This window comes from Dipodomys spectabilis, unplaced genomic scaffold (genome assembly GCF_019054845.1).
Source record: "Dipodomys spectabilis isolate Male_0828 unplaced genomic scaffold, ASM1905484v1 ptg000054l, whole genome shotgun sequence".
NCBI lineage: Eukaryota > Metazoa > Chordata > Mammalia > Rodentia > Heteromyidae > Dipodomys > Dipodomys spectabilis.
The window spans coordinates 24,474,081-24,497,038 of NW_024870731.1; the positions used below are offsets into that span (position 1 = coordinate 24,474,081).

At 39.8% G+C, this 22,958-nt stretch overlaps 1 protein-coding gene and 1 pseudogene across 10 annotated transcripts in view; one reads left to right on the plus strand and one right to left on the minus strand.

The window, feature by feature from the left end:
* The window catches only part of Cadps (calcium dependent secretion activator), a 445,968-nt gene that overhangs the window by 256,730 nt on the left and 166,280 nt on the right, over positions 1-22,958 (minus strand). The window lies entirely within an intron of this gene.
* LOC122107972 lies at positions 1,062-1,929 on the plus strand (annotated as a pseudogene).

Genomic DNA, 22,958 nt, shown 5'->3' on the forward strand with positions numbered 1-22,958 from the left:
GGTTACTTTAACCCTTCAAGTGATCCCAATGTGCAGCCAAGACTGGGAACCTGTACCAAAATCCAGTGGTCCTGCAATTTTGCTGCACATAGCAATCAACCAGAGAACATGTTAAAAAAAAGTCTTAGACCTGACCCTTGGGGAGTTTCGATTCAGTAGTGTTGGAAAAAGCCCCAAGAATTTACCTTTCTTCCAGGCTTGTCATGCTGATGCATGCAATGATTTTGAGAGATAAGGAACTAACACTATACCCTGTGTAGCAGTCTGCTCATCTTTCTGGAACATGCATTTGCTCATGTGATTCTCCTGCTCTACATTTTTTTTACTGTGATTAAGTGGTTACATAATTTCCCAAATCTCACAGTATTGTGGGATAGTGATGCTCAGTTAAAATCACAAACACATTCTAACTTTCCTGGAGCAAATTGTCTATCACGGTCTATAACATTTATGAGTTCTATGAGTTACTTCTTCCACATTGGGTGGTATGTACATTTCTTTTGTTTTGTATCCTGCTCTACATTTGTTAGTAACTTTCCATTCTCCTTGGCAAGAGGAGTCTGAGTCCTTATCAAAGTGTAGATCACTGTCACCATCTGGCCACTGCACAGCTTTCCAGTCTCATTCCCCAGTGCTCCTCCCCCTTGCCTCCCAGGTGTCTTGCTGTCTAAGCTCTAGGCATTCTGTACTACTTCTTCTAACTTCTCAAATATAACATATTCTTGCTTGGTCCCTCTCCACTGGGCATGCTCTCCTCTCAGCTGTCATCTCTGTCTGCTGAACGCTAAATTACTAACCCAAGTTCCAATCTCAGTGTTGCTTCCAGAGTAGTCAAAGTCTCATTTCTTCCCAGCAGCCCTAGCATCTGGAATGCATTCCTTGACTATCCCATCACACTGTACCACTTGCTTCCTGTAGGGTTCTCTGGAAGACTGTAAGTGCCTCTAGGGAAAAGGCTTTGTGTCTGTTGTATTCGGTACAAACATTTCCAGCTCTCTGTCCCTTCTGGTTCTCTGGACATTGCCTCCTCTCGTGCATGCTGTTTGTGTCCTTGAGACATGATGGAGAAGGTCGGAGTGAATGGATTTGGCTACCTGGGGCACCTGGTCACTAGGACTGCTTTCACCTCTGGTAATGTGGATATTGTCTCCATCAATGACTCATTCATTGACCTCAACTACATGGTGTACATGTTGCAGTACAACTCCACCAATGGCAAGTTCAATGGCAAGGTCAAAGCTGAGAACGAGAAACATATCATCAATGGAAAGGTCACCTCCATTCTCCAGGAGTAAGATCACACCAGCATCAAATAGGGTGATGATGGTGCCAAGCACGTGGTGGCGTTCACTAGTGTCTTCATCACTATGGAGAAGGCTGGGGCCCACTTGAAGAGTGGTGTGCCAAAGGGTCATCCTCCCTGCCCCTTCGGCTAATGCCCCCATGTTTGCATTGGGGGTGAACTATGAAAAGTATGACAACTCACTCAAGATGATCAGCAATGCCTCCTGCACCATCATCTGCTTAGCACCCCTAGCCAAGGTCATCTATAATGATATGACATCATAGAAGTTCTATAACCACTGTCCAGGTCATCATGGCCACCCAGGAGACCATGGACACACCCTCTGGGAAGTGTGATGGTCATGGGCCACACAAGTATCATCCCTGTATCCATTGGGATGCCAAGGCCATGGGCAAAGTAATCCCTGAGCTGAACGGGAAGCCACTCAAGGGGATCCTGGGCTAAATCGCAGACCAGACGTCTCCTGCAACTTTAAGAGTGATTTCCACTCTCCCACCTTCCACACAGGGGCTGGCATCATTCTCAATGGCCATTTTCTCAAGCCCATCTCCTGGTACTGCAATGAATTTGGCTACAGTAACAGAATGATCAACCTCCTGGTCCACATGACCTCCATGGAGTAAGAGTCCCTGGACCACCCGCTCCGGCAAGAACTCGAGAGGAAGAGAGAGGCCCTGGCTGTTGGGGACTCCATGTCCCTACTCAGCCAACCAACACAGAGAATTGCCCCCTCTCATTGTTCTCACCCTGGACCCCTGCCCAAGGGGGAGGGGCTTAGAGCCCTAATTGTGACCTGTGAATGGACCATCAATAAAGCTTACTGCACCCAGGACTTCCACCCAAAGGAAAATTCCACTGCCAAAAAAACCATTAAAAAAAAAAAAATCTCCAGTGTTAGCCAGGTGCCAGTGATTTATGTTTGTAATCCTAGCTACTTAGGAACCTGAGATCTGATGATTGCAGTTCAAAGCCTGGGCAGGAAAGTCCACTTGACTCTTGTTTCCAATTAGCCACCAGAAAAACTGGATGTAGCACTGAGACTCAAGTTGTAGATGCTCACCTTGAGTGTAAGAGCTCAGGGACAGTGCCCAGGCCCTGAGTTCAAGCCCGATGACCGACAGAAAAAAAAAAATCTCCACTGAGTGACAGAAAATATTTTCATAGTTAAATTGGAAATGGAGCCAGTATATCTACTTAGGATTTGTTTCAACCCTAATCTTTTAATGGTATGTCTGATACTTGATAGAGGCTCAAATTTTTGTTTAAACAAAGTTATGAATGGAGCTGGTTGAAACTTACATAGCCTTGCTGTATGAATAAACAAAATTGGGTGTGAATAGGCAGAAGGGACAATAATTAGCTGCCGAAAGTTATGTGACTAATAGAGGGTGAATCCATCAAACTCCTTGAGTTTGCTATCTGGAAACAGTCACCATTTAAAAATATTCATTAGATAATTGCTTTTCTTCAGGTATTGTGAGAACAGGGAAAACACATAACTGGATAACCATCAAAATTATTTCACAAAAACAAACAAGTACGGTTAGTTTTAAAATTAGTCAAGTATTGTGCAAAGAAAAATGACTATTTTTATTATCATAGGTTTTGTTTCCTTAGAGCTAGGACTTGAACCAATGGCATCCCACAAGTAAGAACACCAATTAGCACTGGGCCATGCCTCACCATTAGTATTTAAATTTTCTTTCTTTCTTTCTTTCTTTTTTTTTTGTTCTGGGGATCAAGCCCTGGGCACTGAGCCACATGTTCAGCCCTGAGTTTAGTTTATACTATTGCTGAGATTCCATTCAGGCAACTGATTTGACAGAAATGGCATTTTTTGTTTGTCTTTTTGTTTTGTTCTCTTTTCGCTTGAAAATAAACTAGAGGTAATTTCTATCCTCTGGAGATTTTGATATATTATAGAAATTAAAATACCTTTTTGTGCTATTCGATAATTTTGCTCTTTCAATAGCATCAAGTCATGTTGGAAAACAACTTATAAATGCACTTCACAGGAAGTCCAGAAGTATCTGATGATGTCTAAAATATTTCAAATAAAATGGAATGCTTTTGCTAAATATGTCCACTCTTTATTTGAAGAAGTAAACTTTATTCAAATATTGATAAGCATATAAATGGTTACTCACAAGATCAAAATCAAATCAAATTTGCCAGCTTTTCCCACGATGGCTTTAATAAATGTGTATGTGTACAAAAGTGATTGTGTGTGTGTGTGTGTGTGTGTAAAAGAGCTAAGGCAAACATTTAAATCTATAAATCACAGAGCTCCAATGTCAATTGAAACTGAGGCAAGGAAGTATAATTTCCAAGGTGCATGAGAACTGTCACATGCACTGCTGTTTCATTTGAGCAACATGTCACAAATACAAGATGTGCTTTTCTTCCAGCCCTCGGCTGATCATTACACACATACCTGGTAGAAATTGGGTCTATTCAGAAATCTACCCACATATGTCATTATCTCATTCTTACCTGCCCTCAAAATGTGACTACCATGGTTATCACCATTGTTCAGAGGCAAAAACATTTATGCAGGGTGAGTTTCACCTTGATTAAGACCTGTCAAAGGAACTGTCAACTCCAAATCCATACTCAAGTGGATATATTTTCATTCTTTGAAAATTATCTGTGGGCAAGAGAAGGCAAAAAGCTAGTGTCCTGGGAAGGTGGCTCAGTGGTAGAGTGCTTGCCTTGCATATATGGGCCCTAGGTTCGATTCCTCAGCACCACCTAAGTAAAAAAAAGCCAGAAGTGGCACTGTGGCTCAAGTGGTAGAGCGCTAGCCTTGAGCTGAAGAGCTGAGAGATAGAGTTCAGGCCCACGACCAACCAAAACCAAAACAACAACAGTATCTTTTAAATGCTTCTTGCTTTCAACATAAATATGTGCGTGAGGAGAGCAAAGGTATCACAGGATCACATCTATTCCAACACACATGGTGTTTTCAATCTACTTGTCTGAATGTCAACATGTAATTCTTGCCACATTCAACAAGTTGAGGTCAATAATTAATGAGCCCAGGTCAATAATCCATTGTCTATCGTAAGCAGGGATAATCATGTACTGTACCAAAAACATAAGTAAATATTGAGAAAGTAAATTAAAATGGAAAAGGAATTAACGAAGAGAGGTTAATTTATTCCACTGAGCCTTAATTCTGCAATTTCAGAGGCTTTAGACAACAGCTTATTTCTTGCTTACTCCCTCTATGCATTATGAGGGACTTACATAATCTTATATAAGATTATGGTTTACTTATGTACAACCACTCAGGGATCAAGGCAGATGGAAGCATTCTATTTTGCACCTCCGCCTTATCAATGTATGCCTTCTGGACTCAGCAGCAGGAGAATATCAACTGTAGAGAATTTGTCGTTTATTTGCTATGGAACTGATCATATGGTCCTAAATCTATTTCATAAACATTACTATCTGTGCCATAAGAAAACAGCTCTGGATATTGGGTAAAGTAGCTGAAATACAGAATCTATCTTGAATGTCGGGGAATTGCTCCATTCTCTATTTTCACCTGGCCCGTGTGGCCATTCCTGTATCAATTCAAATTAAGTCAACATGGTGTAACATAATTACGTCTGCATTGTGAAAGACAAAGACAACCTCAGCTTAGAGGAGAGAAACAAAACAAAGTAGCAGTCTCCTGCAAATAAGCAGTATTTTAACCAGCATAAATTAAAACAATATTGAATGAAATACATATCCCAGCACTGAGGAAATTTAAATCAAGATGACCCTAGGGTTCTTGCAATTTAATTTCTTCCTAATGGACCAGCAATTTTCCAGGCAGACCAACAATTTTCCAGGAGGAGAAACACTTGAGTGGTAGTCCACCATAAAGACAGATGACTTCTTGTCTGGTGAAATTTCATTTGTAATCTAGATATCAGACTATTATTGTGTTGTGAAACCAGCTCTAGAATTAGATAGTTCATTTGCTGCTTTGGTCCCCTCCAGATTTACAAAAGCTTTGGAGCTGAATTTTCTTAGCTAAGAGAATGCTTTTTAAATCCTTCAGAGGAAAAGATTTGTAGCAAATTTTTACCCCTCATAAATTACTGTAAAAAAAAAAATCTCAAAAGGAACATAAAACTTATCCAGGAACCTCAATTAGGCACCTTTAAAATGGGAATTTATCTTCATAAGAAAAGCAAATTCACAACAGGGACTGTGTTTATAAAAAGCAATACCAAATGTACACACCAAGTCAATACCCTACCCTTTTATGTAAAATGATGCCTTCCAGCAAGGTCCTTGTTGTATTGTAAGTTAGATGAGTGGAAAAATACATTACTGTAAAATGGTTTTAACATGAAGCAAACCCCAAATAATTTTTAGGTTAATAGCTCAGCTGGTACCAGATACAAAGTGGTGGTGGCTCAATATGTTATTTGTTGAGTGATTGCCTATAAATATTTGATCCTGTTTTTAACAGGGAGCTCTCAGTACTCTTAAATTGATATATGTATTTTTTAATTGAGAAATTATCCTCTGGGCTTTTATATTCTAACATGTAATGGCCATCATTATTAAGTGTAGGATTAAAGGGATGAATGGACCAGCTATCCATTTTATTTGACAAAAATAAGACAATGGTCTAAAAGTATAAAATTTGAAGAAATCAAGACATTTAAGGGCTGATAATTTTTCAAAAATTTGGAAGCACTGTAGAGAGATTGTTATTATTGTTGATGGAGTTTCACCTCCTGTTAAATCCTACAGGCCTTTCACTGACATTTCAACAAAATGTGTATTCCTGTAATTTCTTATTGGGAAATTCTGCCACAGAAATATCAAATCACAATGCCACAAGGCCCCTGCTGGTTTCAGACGGTGCTTAATGGATTCTGTCTCCACAGTCTGACATATGCAGTTGAGTTGGAAAACGGCTGATTAAAAAATTTAGAATCAACATATGCAGCCAGCCTGCACTGAACAAGATAACGCCCTGGGTGACAGCTTGTGGCTTTGATGTGGGGTGGCAGGAAGCGATCTTAGGCTTCTGATCGAAAGTCAGACATGCACCCAAGGAGGAGAAAATTCTGAAAAATTCATAAGCTTCCCTATCGTTAATAATTAATCGCTAAGTCAACAAGCACTGGTAATTTACACTGGCCTACACTGGCAAACAGCCAGGGACTGGAGCTCCCTCACTCTGCAAGCCCTCAGAGTGATTCATTTCATGGCAACCTTCTTATCAGAAGAGCAAGCTTCAGAAAGCCAGAGACCATCTTCAACAAGCTGTGACATTAGCCACTGTAATTTATAAGATGGAGGCATCAAGTCTCCACTCCAAGAAGGAGGTATAGCTGTGATTTTTCGGACAGAATTCTACAATTCCTATAAGTCAGTGATGATGCTCTCCCTACTAGGTGATTGTCCCTCTTCCCTTAATCTTCCCCCACCTGAATCCCTCCCCACCATTCGAGTCCCCCTCACCCCAAAGCCCCCTCCAAAAAGATATTGCCAAGCCTGGATTGAATTTTGGTGTCACAGTTGAGGAAGAAGATACCGACAGCAACTAGTGGGTGGAGACCAAGGGGTGCCGCTCAACATCCTACAACACACAGGCCAAGCCCTTACAACAAGGGATTAGCCAGTCCAAATGTCAACAGGGCTGAGGTGAGATGCAGTTGCTGCAGACACTGACCTCAAGGAAACAAGATGACAACATTTAATTATAGAGGCAAAGAGGAAGCTGCTAACCTGACACAAGACTTCACTTTATCATGTTAATCCTCTAGCACTTAAATAACTCTTTCCAATATTGCCAGCTGAACAGAGACCTGAAATAATTTGAGGAAGGACAGAGGTAAGGATGGGGATTTTGACAGTTCATACTGCTGTTAAGAAGTCTCATCAAGAAGTGCCACATTTTTTGTTGTTGTTGTTTGTTTGTTTTGTTGGTTGTGGGGCTTGAATTTGGCTTGGGCACTGTCCCTTAGCTCTTCAGCTCAAGGCGAGCACTCTACCACTTGAGCCACAGCATCACTTCCGGTTTTCTGGTGGTTTACTGGAGTTGAGTCTCACAGACTTTCCTGCCAGGGCTAGTTTTAAACTATGATTCTCAGATCTCAGCCTCCAGAGTAGCTAGGACTATAGGCGTGAGCCACTGGCACCCAGCTTGGTGCCATGTTTTTGAGAAGAACCCAGACAGATGTCCAAGATATTTGCATTGTTGTTTGCTTCACCGAAGTGTGTAAGACACAGCTGAGCAACTGGGGTTTTGCTGGTGGGAGAGCTGATTGGTGTACATTTGTGTGACCAGCGACTATGTTCTAGAGGAAAGTGCCATGAAGTGATCAGAGCATCATGCTCCAGTAGTATCCCATCATCAGTACACTGATGAGGACACTCATAGCCCAACCCTCACCTGTCACTCAGAGGGAAAGTGTGTGGCAGTCACAGCAATCTCTGCTTGATTTACAAGCTGAAGATGTTACCTAGAACCAAATCAGAACACGAGAAATAGAAAAACTGAGACAGAGGGTAGAAGTAAAGGTAAAGAGGGGGACATTGTGAATGAATTCACTTAAGACAGAAGTAGGAAGCCCAACTGTTTTTCTAACAGGGTAAAATATATTGCTTTCTTCCTCCCTAATTTACATTTTAGTTAATGTCTTAGGTTTGCCTTATTTCATAAGGATAGAAAAAGAATCTTAGTATCTGATACCTACATTTTGCTTCTGGGGATTCTTTCACTGCGGTGAGTAATCAATCTTTTCAAGAAGGAGAAGCTTAAAAAAAAAAAGACTCCCTTTTACAGAAGACTATCTGAGGTCAGTTTTTCTTCCCTGCAAGAAGGTGCAGAGAGGGTGAGGTTGAGATTTGTAGGTGCCAGCTATATGCCATTCTTTTCATGTTAATCAATGTTTTAATCACAGATGGTTTCATTTTAATATTTTTTTACTGTAAAGATACTGTACAAAGAGACTACAGTTACATGAGTAAGATAATGAGTATTTTTCCTATTGAGCATGTTACCCCCTCCTTTGTTTTTCCCCTACCATCCCTTCCCTCCCCACCTCCCCAACTTCGCCCCCCATCCTCAAAGCTGTAAAGTTTGTTTTCAACATAGTGTCTTGTATATCTCATTGTTACAATGGGTCAACCTGTACCATTATTTCAGCATTTTGTTATTTCCCTTCCCCTCCCCAAATTAGAAACATGTATATACAAGATGCAGGACACCAGAAACAAATACAGTGAAAACAGGGGCTATTACCATGGGGGAAGAACATACAGAAGAAACAAAAAAAATCACATAGTAAATTATAAGTACATTAAAAACAACAGCAACAAAGATAAAAAACCTCTTGCGTGTCTGTCTTGGGGTTCATTTCGCTTAGCATATCTTTTTTGTGTTTTGGGGTTTTTTTGTAGGTTGTGGGGCTTGAACTCTGGGCTTGGGCACTGTCCCTGCACTCCTCAGCTCAAGGCGAGTGCTCTACCCTTTGAACGACAGCACTACTTCCAGTTTTCTAGTGGCTTATTGGGGATAAGAGTGTTAGGCACTCTCCTGCCCGGGCTGGCTTTGAACCGTGATCCTCAGATCTCAGCCTCCTGAGTAGCTAGGATTACAGGTGTGAGCCACCAGCGCCCAGCTCACCTAGCATATCTTATCTGGTCATATGTACATAGCTTTTGACCTTTTCTGCTTGTCCTAGACATATATTAGTTATTGCAAATAAGGGAAACCATGGGACCTATGTTTCTTTGGGCCTGGCTTACTTCACTTAATATAGTTTTTTTCCAAGTCTTTCCATTTCCTAACAAATGGGGTAGTGTCATTCTTTCTGATGAAGGCATAGAAGTCTAATATATATATATATATATATATATATATATATATACACATATATATACACACACACATATATATATATATATGTTACATTTCCTTTCTATTCATCTACTGAGGGGCGTCTGGGTTAGTTCCTTATCTCAGCTATGGTGAATAATGCTGTGATAAACATAGTTGTGCTAGTAGGTTTAGTATATTCTTGTTTAGTATATCCCAAAAATGGGATTGCTGGATCATAGGGGAGCTCCATGTATAGTCTTTTGAGGGACCTCCATACTGCTTTCCAAAGTGGTTGAATAAGTTTACACTCCCACCAACAATGAAGTAAGGTTCCCTTCCCCTCCCTTCCACATCCCCTCCAACATCTGTTGTTATTAGAGTTCTTGATTATAGCCATTCTAACTGGGGTGAGGTGGTATCTCAATGTTGTTTTGATTTGCATTTCTTTTATGGCCAGAGAAGTTGAGCATTTCTTCATGTGTCTATGGCCATTCTTATTTCCTCTTCAGAGAAGTCTCTCTTTAAAAGTCTTTAGCCCACTTATTAATTGGGCAGTTGTTTCTTTGAGGATTTGTTGTTGGGGGATTTAGTTTTTTGAGTCCTAAGTATATTTTAGATATGAGACCCTTGTCCATTGTGTGGCTAGTGAAGATCTTCTTCCAATCCGTGGGCTTTCTACTGATCTTGCTAGCTATGTCCTTGCCATGCAGCAGCTCTGCAGTTTCATGCAATCCCATTTGTCCAACCTTTCTTTGATTTGTTGTGATTCTGAGTGTTTATTAAGAAAATTTTAGCCTGAGCCAAGGAGCCCCAGAGTTTCTCTAATTCCTTCCTGTGATGTGTTCAGGGTGTCTGCTTTTACTTCGGGGTCTTTGATCCATTTGGAGTTGATTCTGGCGCAGTATGATAGATAAGGATCTACAGGTGTTTAACCAACTTTAAGCACAGATGTTTGCTTGCTGTTTACATGTAATTTTTACATGAGCAATGATGAAAAGGAAAAACAGTTCTGTAACAATGTTCACTATGATTCTAAGGTTCAGAAGTTGGAGGCACAAAATGTGGTATGACATCCATGCTCTGAAAGGTTTCCAACTTAGCTCAAGGATCCTCACTTATCATACCCATGACTCTCCTCACCAGGATGCTTTGGGAAAGAAAGGGGAGGGACTAATTAGAAAGAAAGGGGAAAACTGCAGGGTTTCTAAGGCAGATGCTGTGTCTTTTCCTGGGCCTCCTGGAGATGCTGCTAAGAAAATCACTTACACAGAATGGGATGCCTGGGAGAAAGTGGACATCTCATTTCTATTGTTCTCTTTTGTAACTAACTGGTTGATCTGCCTTCTGTGTCTATTTGGGCAGATGTAAGATACAAAGAGAAGCATAGCATGGTGGCACATGGCTGTTATCCCAGCTATAGCAGGAAGTGTAAATAGAGGATCATAGTCCAGGTCAGCCTGAAGAAAAAGTGAGAGACCCGAATCTCCAAAGTAATCAGAACCAAAACAGCTGAAAGTATGGATTGCTGAATAGAGTGCTTACCTAGCGATTGTGAAGTCCTGAGTCCAAATCTCAGTAGTTAAAAAATAAAGTAAGGAGAGAACTCACAGTGACCCCTACTGAATATTTTTAAAGCAGCAGAGGGATGGAGAATTTAGAAAGTTGGAGGCCTTCTTCAATAACTGAAATTCTATTTCACAGTCTGCAGATTCTGTGCCTGTGCCCTGGTGCCACAAGAACAGAGCTTCTAGAATCAAGGCAAGAGTTCTGCGACTGCTACTGTTGGTTCTCCTTCCCTTTCTTGATATAGAAGATATGCTCCAGAGCTATTTTTTCCCCACTGTTGATTCAACTGCAGGGAATACATAGTTCTAGGAAGGCAATGAATCCCTCAAATTACCAGAAAATGCCAGAGCAGACTGGAGCTCGACTGACAAGAAATGCAAGGAAGCCCAATGCATGGGCACTGTTTTACATGGCTTCCCACTCACCACGTTAGCATAACAGAAATGGTCTCCCAAAACTGCTCATATCCAGTAAGTCAAAGGACTTTCAAACTAGGCTATTTTCACGTTTCTTCATTTTCTAATTTAATCAAAGAGGAAGCAGAATTGTAGTCTGAGATTTCCAAATTCCTTTAAGATATCTTTATTTCTGAGAGGGGAAAAACCCCACACCACAATCACTTTCTAAAAGATATTATATCCAAGATATCTATTCTTTACTATCTTCCTACAATTTCCTATCATATAAAGGCTGTTCCAGGCAATGTACTAGATACTGGGCCTATGTTTAGCATAACGAACTGGTTTTCTCATAGAATTGATAAAGGATAAAGACGTTAATCAGATACCCATGTATATTATATGTCAACTTTCAGGGAGATTACTACCCCAGATGAGGAGAAAAAGATTTTGTGAAGGAAGTCTCAACTAGCAGCTCTTGAAGTAAGAACTGAAGACCCACACAGGCAAACCCAGTCAAGTCTGGGGAAGATCATTTCAAACTGGAATTGTATGCGCAGGGTTCATGGAAGACATAAAGAAGCTAGGCAGTGTGGCACACTGAATAGAGAAAAATGCAAAAGGAAGCATCACACAGTTAAGCAGGAGGGATAGAGTCAAAGCATGTTATAGCATGTATGTGATACATGTAAACTCGAGAGCTAATCTCTTGAATTTCTGAAGCTGCTTTTCTAATTTTTTGTCACTTTATTTTTGAATGACCGTACTTTTTTTCCCCTGTGAATGGGTTTCACTATGTTTCCATACATGTACATAGTGTACTTTGAACAAATTTGTTTTTTTTTAATTGGTGGACTAGATGTAATATGCATTATAAGTCATGGCATGGGGAAAATGGTTAATCTTCAAACAAAGGCAAATAAAATTCCTATGTAATGACATATATTTATAGAGGATTGCTTCCATTTCCATACAGAAGTATGTGCTTTTTTGTGTATGTACTGAGGCTTGAACCTGGGGACCTTGTGTTCCTGCTTAGCTTTTTTTGTTGTTGTTACTTGTCTTATGAATTTATCTGCCTTGGCTGATTCTGAACCATGATCCTCAAATCTCAGCTTCCATAGTAGCTAGGATTATGATGTAAGCTGGGCTGCTGGGGCCTTTTTGAATGTCAAGTTTAAGAAGTCTTAGCCAGGTGCCAGTGGCTCACGCCTGTAATCCTAGCTACTGCGGAGGATGAGATCTGAGGATCACAGTTCAAACCATCCCGGGCAGAAAAGTACGTGAGATTTGTTAGGAAATGGAAAGACTTGGAAAAAATTATATTAAGTAAAGTAAGCCAAGCCCAAAGAAACATAGGTCCCATGATTTCCCTTATTTGCAATATCTAGTATATGTATGAGTCAAGCAGAAAAGGTCAGATAAGGTGATGTTAGGAAAATGAACCCTAAGATATGTATTTTAAATGTTTTTTTCTTTCATGCATTTGTTTCTAACGCAATTATAAGATTATTTCTTTGTTGCTTTGTATGTCCCTCCCCCACAGTATAACCCCTGCTTTCACTGTATTTGATGTCGGTATAATTTGTGGAGGGGAAGGGGAAAAATAAGTCGTTTAAATAAGGATACAGGTGGACCCGTTGCAACAATGAGAAGTACAAGTTGTCATGTGGAAAATGAAATTTACAACTTGGGGGGGGAGGGGGGTTGGGGGGAGGATGGGAAGGGATGGGAAGGGTAAACAAAGGAGGAGGCTACAATGCTTGATAAGAAATGTACTCACTATCTTGCCCATGTAATTGTAACCCCTCTGTACAGTATTTTCACAATAAAAAAAATAATTAAAAAAAGAAAAGTACGTGAGACTCTTATCTTCAATAAACCACTAAAAAACCGGAAGTGGCGCTGTGGCTCTAGCGGTAAAGCGCTGACCTTGAGCTGAAGAGCGCAGGGATAGCGCCCAAGCCCAGAGTTCAAGCCCCATGACCGAGAAAAAAAAAAAAAGTTTAGGGAGTCTTTTCCATGATAGTAACTAACTTATGTTGGTGGTGGTTCATATTAAGTAATGCCCATCTTATTAATTTTTTAAATATGATTTCAAGATGAGTATTTAACATTCTGCACATTGATAGCATCTTTTGCTCTTGGAGTTTCCCAGAATGCACTGGGTAAGTAGGCAGAAGAAAGCATTTCAAGCCAACAGGGACTAGCTTTGTCATCATTACATGTATCCTTTGGGCTCATGCTCCTCTCCATACATTAATGACCAAACCAGCTTCATGCTAAGCTTTAATGACAAAGCTGTGATGACAGCGATGGTTGTGGGTGGCCACCAAATAAGTAGCACAGCTGTAGCAGCTGTTCCAACAGCCGGGCACAGATATTGCAAATCGGTTACCTCCTTGATGGCCCAAGGTATAGCTCAGAACATCTCCAGCAGCTTTGCAATAAGGCAAAGAGGAGAGATCAGCAGTCTTGTTTGTGTAGATTAGGGTAGAAGGGGACCATCAAGGGGGGTGGCAAATCCCTTCCATCTGTTCTTGTTTTTCTAAAGGGCTGATGGCAGAGACCGATTTTAAATGGCTAAAAATTCACCATGCAAATCCAGGAGGAAAAAGTGCCCTCCACACCACTTTTTAGCTTTGTAAATTCACACTGACCTCGGGGAGTCTGAAAAAGTCCCACATAGGGCAGAAAATGCTGCAAAAATGCCACCTGATTCAAGTAGCAAAGATTTCTGTCAATAGCCCCAGGCCATTTTATTGGAAGACTCTTAATAAGTTTTAAGAAAAAAAAAACACAAAACATTCCGCTGCTGCCAACTAAAGGAATTTCTTCTTGTCCTAAATTAAATGATGAAAAGGTGAATAGCCAGGATACAGGACCCATGGGACTCCAGGGTGCCAGGAACGAGGGCCAGGATAAATCCGGCTGCACAATTTCAATGTTCAAGGTGATTGTCATAACTGCCTCACCTTTCTGTTTAATATTATCTACTGTGTGCTTGGAAACCTTGTCCTTAAGTTCCAACATCCTGTATTGCATTCCAATGGCTGTTTCCTGGTTGCCCTTCACACTGCTTTTATATCCATCTTGATGTATCTACAGTACAACTTTATATTACTAAAGGTTTGACTTTATAATTTACAAAAAATTTTCAAAGTTTGTGTCCCATCTGAAGTGTCCAACATAACTGTGAGGTGGGCAGAGCAGAAATAAGTCAGATCTGTTTTACAGTTGAGGAAACTGAAGGCCAGACAGATGAAGGCAAATTCCTAAAATTAATCAGAGTGTGTACTTAGTGAGCACAGGAAATATTCAGGGTCTCGTCACATTGGTAAAGCACAACGGCTAGAAGAATATACTTGGAAGCAGAGAGATCAGGACTTAATCAAAAAATTTTCTACTGGGTTAGCCAAGGTTTCTCAGTTTCAACACTGGTGACATTTCTGAGTGGCTGGTTCTTTGTTGTAAGGCATTTCCTCTTACCCACTGGATGATGTTTAGTCCAATGGAAGTGGACAGAACATTCCTGTGTTATAATCAGATGCATGTCTAAACATTGGCAAATGTACTCTGGAGGATGAGGGAAAAAGTGCCCCGACTGAGAACTACTGAGCCATCAGAATTTGGTGAACCTTCCCCTCAGTTCCTCATCTATAAAATGGGTACAACATTTTCTATTGAATAGCATGGTAATAGAGACAGTCCATAAGACGGAGACACTATTGCTTTATTATTATTCTTAGCCAGGTTATGCAAGTTTATGAAATGTCTACTCTGCACTAGTATAACCAGAAAGGTAGAGGCAGATTCAGGTTCCACCTTCCAAATTTAGTGCTCCATCTGTGCTGCCAGCTGGCAACTCTTCTAAGCCTCCTCTACAGCGAAAGCCTCATTTTGCTATCATCTGTAAACATCTTCCTTCCTGATCTCTTATCCTGTCTCACCACCTAAATTAGAAATAAGTGTTAGGTCTTGACAGGGCCGGTATATTGGAGCTTGTCATCTTTGGAGGGGACATGTAACTTTGCTATGCTCTCTCATGAGTAACCTACACAATGTGGCACAAACCCCTAAGAATGCCTGGCCAGCAGAAAGGACTAGGAAAACTATAATTTGCTGTCCCTGGGGTATCTATGGAAGCACTGGTAGGTGATGAGGGAAAAGAAGGAGAGGAGAAATCAGATTGACATTGTCAGCAATTTTCTCTATGAATTCCAGAAAAAAAAATCTGTCTAGAGTATGAACAAGAACAATAGCATGACAAATGATGCTTCTTTCAATTTCCTCGGTTACTAGGCTGTGATTTGACAGGTTTCAAGAATTTTAGTGATATTTATTTGTAAAAAGAAAAGAAAAGAAAAGAAAAAAATCCCTACGTCTAACAATGAATTTATCTTGAATAAGGAAGGGCTGACATTTTATTTCCTCCAAGCAATAAAATATTTTCTCTAGGCAAAACAGTGCAATTAATTATTCCATGCTGCACCTGAACTGAAAAAAACTGTATTCCTCTATTTCATTTTTCTTCTGTTATATTACCTGAGGTGGCTTATAAACACGTTTCCTGTAATAGGAAATGGGAATCTAAAGAGGCTGTACCCAGTGAACTTTAAAAATACAATGTAAATATAATTAAGAGATAATGCCAAGAAAATAGAATATCATCTTGAGATAATGACCTCTAATTGCTGCAAAAGCATAGAAGGAGATATAAACCAAGTCCAGAAATACAGGATAGGCCTTAGCTAAGACCTTCATTTGAAGGCCAGTGCCCTGAGGCTGCCTGAGTGAATCAAATCACTTCATAAAGTGTAGTCAATTCTGCATCGTTCTCAGGAGGAGGGTTGTAGGGCATAACATTAATTTGTATCTGAATGATGTGTTTGTATAGAATGTATTGACTTTACAGAAGTTCTTTCTGCCAAGTTGCCATCATTTATCCCATCCATGTCCTACTCTCTCAAAGCCTTAGGTTTTACTTCTGTTTGATAAATCAATTCACACGAATGTTCTAATGGCTTTTCGAGTCATCTTTCCCAGGAGACACATTTCCCTTTCAATAAATGGAGACACAGAAAGAAATAGCTCTTGAGATAGGAGGATAGGTCATACTTCTAAAAGGGGTGAGGAGTGGAAGCATTCAAGATGTAGGAAACAATATAAACAAAGTATGGTAGCAGGAGATCATTTATAAGGATGAAGAATTGTCTGGCTTGGATAGAAAGCAAAACTGGACCTAACTAATAATCATTGCAGCTGAGAATTCAGATACTTCTTTAGACTAATGTCCCAAACAGGAGCCATGAATGCCATGTTTAGAGAGTATTTGGGAGGATGTATCATGATTGTTCTGTACTTTATATATTATTTACAAAAATAAAATTTAGGAGTATTTGAATAGCTCAGTAAGAGCATGTGTTTATATATAATAAACTTTAATATATATAGTTGTATAGAATTACATAATTATATATCATTGTGTAATATATATAATTGTACAATCATACAATATACATAATTGCATATTGTGATAACACACAACTGTAGAATGTATAATTGCATATTAAGTGTATATACATTTTAGCTTCCAATGACAACCTGAAAGATCTGTCAGTGATTGTGATGGAGCTGAGGCTGCTTAGTAGCTGCCCTAGTTTGGTAAGATATTTATTTCTCCATCAGCCAAAGTCTCCCCTATTTCATAGTGTTTTTACAATACATTGAAGATAAAAGGAAGTTTATCTAATGGTGATCACCATGAAGAGGCATGGTTTGCACTGTATTGTTTTCTTATATTGAAGGTCATGAAAAATGAGACTGATTTTAGGTACAAGCTCTATTTGCTTTTTTTTTCCTGCAAACTCTGCTATGAGATCATGATGCTTGCTTAAGGCAGGGTAGGGCTATAACAGACTATTGAAGCTGGGAGTGATATGATCAAAATTAAAACTCGGTTTGGGTATGAAAAATCATATCAATTGGTGAAGTTGGTCAAAGAATGAATCAGCAGGTGTCTGTAGTACTAGAGGTGAAAGATCACCAGGGTTTGAACCAGGCCAGCAGCCGTAGCCATGGCCTAGGACAGAAGGACCCAGAGAAAGGGTGAAGAAGATAGCATTGCAGGTTTTAGTTTTATTTCTTTTATTCTGAGTATATGACAGCAACAGCTTGAAAAGTGGAAGATGGCAGAATGGTATTGAGTCAGGTGGTTAGTTCCTTTTGGATATGTGGAATTAAGGACAAGAGTAGATTTGCTCAAGTATAACATTAGAGCATAATGGAAAGATTGAAGAAAAAGGTAGGGAAATGGGGAATTAACTAGAGGAATAGGTAGTTGGGATCATTGAAAGATAGGGCACTAAGGCTAAGACTAGAGGGGGATGGGGTAGAAATCTTTTTTTTTTTTTTTCTGGTCACAGGGCTTGATCCCTGGGCTTGGGCACTGTCCCTGAGCTCTTCAGCTCAAGGTGAGCGCTCTGCCTCTTGAGCCACAACACCACTTCCAGTTTTCTGTTGGTTTATTGGAGATAAGAGTCTCACAGACTTTCTTTCCCGGGTTGGCTTTGAACAACGACCCTCAGATCTCAGCCTCCTGAGTAGCTAGGATAACAAGCATGAGCCACAAGCACCCGGCTAAAGTTCATTTGAGAACCCCAGAAAGACCTTCCTACATCCAGGAGCCATAAGGGGATTGGGAGGGAATCAGAAAATGAAAGACAGAGGAAAATCATGAGAGCAAAGCATGACAGGGGTCATGGAGGACAGAAATTTGAGACTAAGAGATCCACAGCAAAGAAAAGGTCAAGGTCAAGGCTGTGGTCTGAGGCTGTACCATTGACATTAGAGGTCTCCATTTAGAGTAAGGCAAGACTGTACCAGTACATATAAAAATGTATTAAGGAATATATTAAATACATTACAGCTTATTTAGAAGAAGACAGGAAGTGATAAATGTGCCTAAGACAAAGATATTGGGTTTATTTCAGTAACTCAACTACTGGAGTATGATTACAGTATGTTATAGTCATCTGAAGTTAGACTTTTTTTTTTCAATGAGTAAACTGGTTTGGGGTTGTGTATGGCTATGTGGCTCTTTGTTTTACTAATCCAAGCTGCCATTTTGGTATCAATCACTTGATATCCTCACACTATTCTCACATCATTCTTTTTACTGACCCTGTAGCAGGAACAATATACTGCTTCATGTCTATTTTTCCTGTGACCCATTACTCCCTACCGGCATATGCTACCGGACCACTATCTTACTGCCCTTCCCAGGAAAAGCAAAGACATAAAGCTTAGTAAAGCCAATCAGATGTTCACCCAAGAGTCTTAAATGTAAGCAGGGAGTTCAAGGACAGAATGCACTTGCAAGTCAGTCAACAAGATGGTAAATGCCTGAAAGTACTTGGCTCCTGTTACGCTCAGAGCTATTCTGCCCCAGATCTGATTACTCAACCATTTTACTTAATAAATGCTCCTGTTAAGTTGGTTGGAATCAGTGCAAGTTGCTGGATACTCAAAGATGCATACTGTTGTGTGTCTGTTTAAGGAGATGTTGTTGGTGAATTTGGCTGATGAGATGATGCTCAAGAGGAATGAGCTGGAGCTAGTTCCATGACTAACCATAATTATGTGGAAATATTACCATTAACACTAATCACCAACATAAATCTCCCTCGGGGTACCACCTATTGTTTCCATGGGAGCTACACCACTAGAAACAGAACCTGACACAAAGTAGGTATTCATTTAATGGCTGATGAGATACAGGACTAGACTCCCATTGCCAGCAAAGAAACCATGTAGAACTTTGTGTTTTCTTTCTTATAGCATTCCTCCAAGGTGAATAGAAAGCTCTTTTTTCTTTATGGATTATACGACTGCAACCAAGACAATAAATAACTTCTCAAGGCCACTGGGGAAGTCAGTGTCTGACTTAGCAAGAAAATACAGCAGCTTCAGGGCCATTCTCAATGTCTCTGCATAAATTAAAAAGAAGCACTTGTCTCTGCTCACTGCACCACTGTGGAAGGCAGACTCCACAAGCCGAACTCTGCTCAGTACATACCAACCTCTATGAATCCGGGGCCTGAGGGTTCTAGCTCAGAACCAATGTATGATTTAAGTTAGATTGTTCCATAAATCTTCTCTTCCTCCTCCTTTCCCATCCCTTCTCTCTCTTCTCTCCTCTCATGTCTTCGTTTTTGTATGTGTGTGTGTGAAAGAGAGAGAGAGAAAGAGAGAAAGAGATTCTGCTTAGTCACAGAATATCTTAAAGGCATATTCATCAGCACACAGAGAAAAAGATATCTCAAAAAGGATCCTTTCTATTCCTTGATAAACTACCTTAAAAAGTCAAACATTTGTGTCAACAACAACAACAAAAAACCTTCACTTGGAGGTAACATAATTGTGTCAAAACGTGGGAGCAAGTAAGATATCTTTCAGTAGGGAACCGGATAAACACATCTCCAGATTATTTAGACTGAAAAATAAGCTATCAAACCATGAAAATAGATGGAGGAAACTTCATTGCCCATTATTAAATGAAAAAGACTGTATCAAGGATGCTCATAGTGATGACATTCTGGAAAAAGCCAGAACTATGGAGATGGTACAGCTATCTGTGGTTGCCAGGACTTAGCAGGGAGGAAGAGACACACAGGTTGAGCACAGAGCAGGCTTAGGCAGCAAAATGACCCCACATAATTGTAAAATGATAGATGTTCATGACAACTTTGTTCTGATCCATGAAATGTCAAATGCAAACAGTGAACAGTAATGAAAAATATGGACTTTAGGTGATGATAATGATGATGATGATGTGACAATATGGACTTACCATCTGTAACAACAGCAACAAAGAAGATTTGTTTCCAACAGCAGTTAGTAATGGTATTTTCTCTCCTGGAGGTCTTGAGGTCTGACTGGAAGTGTCTCCCAAAGACCCATGTGTTAAAGGCCAGGATGGCAGCCTGTGGTTCTTGTGGATCGCAGTGTATCCTTCAATTGGAAGGACCTTCTCAGGGACACTGGGGGACCTCTACCTCTTTGTCTCTCTCTGTTTCCTGTCCACTATAAGGTAAACAGGCCTCCTCTGCTATATGTTCCTACCATGATGTCCTATGCTACCACAGGCCCAAGGGAACAGGGCCAAGTGAGTACGGACTTTGAATCTGTGAGCCCAAATAAGATCTCCTCTTTACAAATTATTTATCTCACGTATCCTGTCACAATGATTCAAAGCTGAGTAATACAGACTGTGAATGAGTATGATCCTTTGGATAATATGGTCTTCTCTAATGAAATATAGTTATCACTCCAGATGCATCTAATTTCCTTTTATAAATACTGTCTGTCACTTAGCATCCATCATCTGGAAGTTTTAATATCACCACCGTCTTTATACAACCTGTCAATGTTTTATCTTTTAGAATATGGATAATGGCAGTTTCGCTCAGGTTCTCAAATCTACTTTATATAAGAATTGCCCTCAGAGTTTATAAAAGATATATAGATGCACAGAACTCACCTCAAATTTTGGATCAGAATTTCTTGGAGATGGGGTGCTAGGCCCCACTTCTGAAGTGATTATAATGAACATAGTGAGCGCAAAGTAGGATATTCTTAGGAGAGGAACACAAAAGCACAATGTCTATGTGCACCTGATCATATAAAACAATTTTTATTGAAATGAACTCCAAGAAATGGAAACAAGGGGCTTTTTCTTTGTTGCTGTTTCAGTTTTCTTTTCCTTTTGTCTTGTGTATTCCTTGATCTGTCTTTGGGAAGGTAAGGGAGGTGTTCAGAAATGGTGGGACAAAGGGTCAGCAAGTGCAGCAGTGGTACTCACTAGACACTATGTTAAAATGAACTATCCAACTCATGGGTGGAGAGAGGAGGAAAAAAAACTGGGAGAGTGTGAAGGAAGGGGTAAGATCGTTCAAAAAGAAATATATTCTTTATCTGAGCTCCATAATTGTAACTCCTCTGTACATCTTTATAATAACAATAAAATGCATGAAAGGAAAACGAACCACTGAGCAAGAAAGGAAGCATCAAACATCTGACCCAGCACTACCACATTTTTCTCCTGTACTTAAAACACATCTGGGCAGTCTCTCCCATGAAGCCCCAAAACTGCACATCTACTTGTCCAGACTTGGTCTAGGACTAAAAAAACCAACCTACTGGAAATAGAACACATACACTCATATGCTGTTGGCTCACTAAAAATACAAGTCTTACTTTACTCTGTAACCATACCTTGCTGCCTTGCTTTGATTCTTTCCTGCCATAAAACAGAATGTAAGCTCAAGTGAAATTTGTCTTTTTGTTAAACATCAGGTCTGTTGGTGTTGTTTTTATTAGTGGGACATTGAATGTATAGAAAACTCAGAGTTAACTCAGAGTTGACATTTTTGTTATGTAAATAAAGTCATGCCATGCAGATGCTTAAAAAACCACGTATGCCTCACCTGTGGTAACAGGCCCTGGGGCTTGTCCTCCAAAATCTAGGCACCATCCCCTCCCCCCCCCAAGTCCTGCCTCTGAGCTCAGAGGTACTTGCTCAATGGCCATTGTCCCTCCTCAGAGATCTTTGTTTCATTAAGATTCTAATAACTCCAACTCATTCTTTGTTTTCCTCCTCAACTCCTGGAGATTCAGGTCTATATCCTGTAGTTACAGACAATGATATTTTAATGTTCTCTTTTGTACATTTGTAGTTACCTAGTTAACAACTATATACATAGCTAACAGTCCCTTATAGAGATCTTTGTTCAAGTAACTGAGCTTGTTTCTATCACCAGATGCTCTCCTACTGATACTAGAAGACTGGTCAACAACAATGTGAGCTGCTGCAGCCTACTGAAGAGGTTACAACCTTGCTTAGAAAGGGAGTGACAAATGCCTGTTGGTAAAGCCAATTCACAATTCTAACAGGTCACTCCAAAACCATAGGGACTTGACAGTGAAAGAAAGTGCTATACGGCAAGAGATGGAAGATAGATTGAAGATATCTCAATAGGCAAAATAACCTATACTTGTCAGCTTTACACTTTGCACCTCATGTCTTATCTGCCTTGTTTTCCACAGAGGTAAAAACATAAGGAGCTTCTTGTATGTAGCAATCCACAGAACACCTTTCTGATATCCTGGAATGTGAAAGTTGAACTTTTATTATAATTCCTGATATATGTATGGTGCTTCATAATATAGATTTATAACACCTATTCCCAGATAATCTGGCTCAATCTGTACAAGAACTCGCAGGAATATAGCAAGGGAGTCAAGTGTATGGGCTTTGGAAACAAAAAAAAAACTCGAACAAACAAACAAAAACTTGAGTTCAAATTTTGAGCCAGTCATCTTTAGTCAGTTATTTAAATATTCTTGTCCTTAATTTTCTTTTCTTCAAAATGGACGTGTTAGCACCCATTGTGTTGGAATGGCTCAGAGAAAAGACATACATCACTTAGCATATTGGCTCATAAACGTTCAAAAACATTTATTTTCATTTTGTAAGTGATGTGCTGTTAACTTTGGAAAAAGTATTCCAGTTTACTGTGTTGAGTTGGCATTGTATAGAATAGCCATATTGGTCTAGAAATGTTACATTTATTTTTTTTCCATTTGTACAGGAGTAAACGCACTGTATTAATTATGTAAGGTCTTATCAATTTGGTTTGATTACAGAAACTAATGGTATTATCAATTTGGTTTGATTACAGAAACTAATATTCTTCAAATAATGAAAAAAAAGACTAGGGAGGTAAATGTAGTTGTGCACTTATTATGAAGGAATAATGTAGGCTCCCAACTTGTCTTCCATCCTTCA